The sequence below is a fragment of the Asparagus officinalis genome, chromosome 4 (genome assembly GCF_001876935.1).
Source record: "Asparagus officinalis chromosome 4, Aspof.V1, whole genome shotgun sequence".
Lineage (NCBI taxonomy): Eukaryota > Viridiplantae > Streptophyta > Magnoliopsida > Asparagales > Asparagaceae > Asparagus > Asparagus officinalis.
The window spans coordinates 87,649,697-87,653,576 of record NC_033797.1 but is presented as its reverse complement, the minus strand read 5'-3'; the positions used below and the strand labels follow the sequence as shown (position 1 = coordinate 87,653,576).

The following is a 3,880-nucleotide window of genomic DNA, read 5'->3' as shown; positions in this document are numbered from 1 at the left end:
GTGTCTCAATTCAGGCTGAGACGCTGTTTTTGCACATTCGTCCGTTTCCGCCGTAACTTCTTCATCCGAACTCGGATTTGAGCGATTCAAAGTGCGTTGGAAAGCCGACGAGGAGTTTTATAAGCTCCAATGATTATATCATCAGTTGAACAAATGAGACACGAAGGGTATTTCACCGTTTGTGAACGATACGAGGTTCCCGATCAGTTCGTGTCTTTGTTATTCTGAAATTCCGTTGGTTTACGTAGTTTGTCGATTCACTTCAAGCATTCACCGACATCAATCAAACTTCTGTGAATCGGATAGTGACGTTCATCGTCGTTTCTTAGCATTGAGCTGTTCGTGGAGACCTATAGGCAATTTTCGATGCCTACAGATACCCCCTCCAAAGCGTTCCAGACTCGTTTCTTTTATAGAAGAGGCTGGAATACTTTGGATATGATTGGTCCAGCCTTTGACCGGTGTAAAGGACCTGTGATTAGCTTCAATTCTTGACTCCTTTGATTTTTAATCCATTCGATGCTTTGACGAATAGCTGAAGTTCTTTCGGCGTTGCGTTTATCGCTTGGCCGTCGTCGAAGTCTCAAATCTAAAACTGATGAGTTGAGTTTGGTTCGTGTCGTCGAGTTGACTTAGAACTGACTACCTCCGTCATGATATATTGATTCGCGTTGACTTTTTAATCACAACGCGTTGACTGGCGTTGATCTAGGGTTACACGTTGACCGGCGTTGACCTTAGGGTTTTGAACATCGTACGTTGACTTTTTGATCGCAACGCGTTGACTGGCGTTGACCTTGGGTTACGCGTTGACCGGCGTTGACCCTAGGGTTTCGAACATCGTGCGTTGACTTTTTTGATTGCAACGCGTTGACTGGCGTTGACCTAGGGTTACGCGTTGACCGGCGTTGACCTTAGGGTTTTAAACGTCGTACGTTGACTTTTTGATCGTAACGCGTTGACTGGCGTTGACCTAGGGTTACGCGTTGACCGACGTTGACCCTATGGTTTCGAACGTCGTGCGTTAACTTTTTTGATTACAACGCGTTGACTGGCGTTGACCTAGGGTTACGCGTTGACCGGCGTTGACCCTAGGGTTTTGAACATCGAACGTTGACTTTTTGATCACAACGCGTTGACTGGCGTTGACCTAGGGTTATGCATTGACCGGCGTTGACCCTAGGGTTTTGAATGTCGAACGTTGACTTTTTGATCGCAACGCGTTGACTGGCGTTGACCTAGGGTTACACGTTGACCGGCGTTGACCTTAGGGTTTTGAACGCCGTACGTTTATTGGTGTCAATTTTAATCAAAACATCCAATAACCGACGAAAACGGGTAAAACGGGCCAAAAATCGGGCTTGAAAAGGGCATCCGGGGGCTCGAACTGGGTTGAGACCTTGGCCGAGACACCCTAGGGTGTCTCGGTTCAAAAACCGAGACACACCCTCCCCTCTTTTGTCTTCTTTTGTATGGTACATTTTTCTTCTTTCAAATTTTCAAGAGAGAGTCCTTTTCCCCCCAAAACTCTATCTTCTTCCTCCTCTTATCCAAACACCATTGTTCTTACCCTTTAAGAACTCCAAACCCATTAAAACTCTCTCCCTTTAAAACCCTAAAATTCGGAATTTTTGTGCTCCTCTCTTGGCCGAAAATTCCCTCTTCTCAAAGCTAGGGTTTCATAACATCTTCAAGCTCAAGACTTAAATTTGGAGTTGGGTTTTCAAGCTTCTTGATTTGGGTAAGCTTCCTCTCAAAAAATTCTCTCATTTTTTTGATAAAGATTGGATCCTTATGCTTGTAATGAGGGTATGCCATGAATTTATATGTCAAGATCATAGCTTTTTGTTCTCATAAGTTAGGTTTTATGAAAAATATAGGCTCTTGATGATGGGTTGTATGTATGGACCAAAATTTGGGGGTTTTATGCAAAACATGCAATATGGCCGAAATTTGGGGGGCTTTTATGCAAAAAAGGACTGAAATTCGGTATTCTTATGTAAAGGTGGACTGAAATTTGGGGTTGAAATTCCATACCCACTTGGCCAAACTTTGAGGGGTGTTTGTATGCAAAGAATCAATGTTGTTTGAGGGGTTTATTTGCAAAAAGCAACCCAAAAATTGTAGAGGGGTTTATTTGCAAAAAGGGCTGAAATTTTAGGGCTGAAATTTCAAAAGTTTAGACCACAAACTCATGACCAAAGTTTTGAGGAGGGTATGCGGAAATTAGACCGAAAATTGTGAAGGGGTCTATTCGCAAAATTGGCTAAATTTTTACAAAAGGGTTTATTTGTAAAGTTAGCCAAAATTGTGGGATATTGGGGGTGTTAAATGAACAAATATGGTGATCATGATTCAATTCGAGTATGTCCTTGACTATAATTTAGCCTTGAACACGAGGGGTATTTTGGATATTTCACCAAAATTTATCATGAGAGTTTATACTGCAATATGAGCTCACTGTTTTGCATGCACGAAATTCGTAGGTTTAATTAGACCTTAACCATAAAACCCTACTTACTTTATAGGATTTTAGTTAAAGTTCTTAATTTTCCTTTTAAATTTCAGGTGTGCAGATTTATGATTGTACCTGACCCGCTGATTCTCATTGCAGATTCTCCATGTCTCCGCGCCGATCCCGATTTCATAGGAGTCGCTCCCTTTCGCAGCACAGCGAGAGAGAGGCTCCCGTGGCATCCTCTTCAGCGGCGTCCTCTTTCAGGGGTGAGCATTTGTACTTTCTGTATCCCTGATTGATCCCTTCGCGGGTCATTCGGGAAGAACCGACATCCTCCTTCGCGGGGACCGAGGTTTCAGGAAATTCGTGGTTCCAGTATACCCTCGTTTGGCCCCTTCGCGGGTCATTCGGGAAGAACCGACATCCTCTTTTGCGGGGGTCGAGCTATCAGGAAACTCGTGGTTCTACTATATCCTCGTTTGACCCCTTCGCGGGTCATTCGGGAAGAACCGACATCCTCCTTCATGGGGATCGAGGTTTCAGACTTGTTTTGCTTGGCCAATTCAAGTCTTCTGGCGTATTGGGGCGATTTTGTGTTGTCTTGTACTGTGTAGGTCGGGATATGCAACCACGTCGCTCACGTGATGATGCATATCGCCCTTCTAGTGTAGGACACTCAAAATCGTCTCGCCAATTGCCCCGCGGATAACCTTATCTCGCTCCTTTGTGAGATGATTTAATCCTTGTATAATTCATGGATAATTTTCTGACTCTATCCTTGTTTTGTTGCAGTTGAATTCCCTGCGGACAGTCTTCCATCTCATGCTACTACTGGTTGTAGTGGGGAGGTTTTCTCTTCTGTTGCCATCAGTCAGGCTATTGGTCCGCTTCCTTAGTTTGATAGAGATCGTTCCGATGAATCCTGCCGTTTGATACGAAATGGGGGACGTCATTCCTTACGCCAGCTGATTACGGATGCCCCTTTCACCGCAAACTCTATTTCTACCCAGGGCTTAGAGAGGCCTAGTTATCTGTTTGGAGATTCCGTTGAGGATCCGGCCAGGTTGACTTTTGCTGATGAGCATTGGCTGAATATTGATGAGGGAGCTCTTCTTTATATTCCTTCTATTCCCCGTCAGCATTCCTTTACTCATTTGGAGGGGCAGGCTGTAGAGCGTCGGGTGTCTTGGAATCTTACAGAAGATAGCGATCGAGTTCACTATGGATACATCTCCCATCATAAGACTCCAGGCTCTGATGGGCATCATTATATTCGCGGTCTTCGACCAGGGATTCTGGGTCTTGATACTGCACCCCCAGGCGAGGTATCAGCAGCTGCTCCTACTGTGAAGAACCGTCTGGCTAAACTTGGGAGAAAGTTACCTCCACCAGATTTTAGATGCTTTGGTTGGGCTTACTCGC

The 3,880-nt window shown here is 44.6% G+C and overlaps 1 pseudogene; it reads left to right on the top strand.

Annotated features, from left to right (window-relative positions):
* Positions 1-3,354, top strand: part of LOC109839021 — a 9,929-nt pseudogene extending 6,575 nt beyond the window's left edge.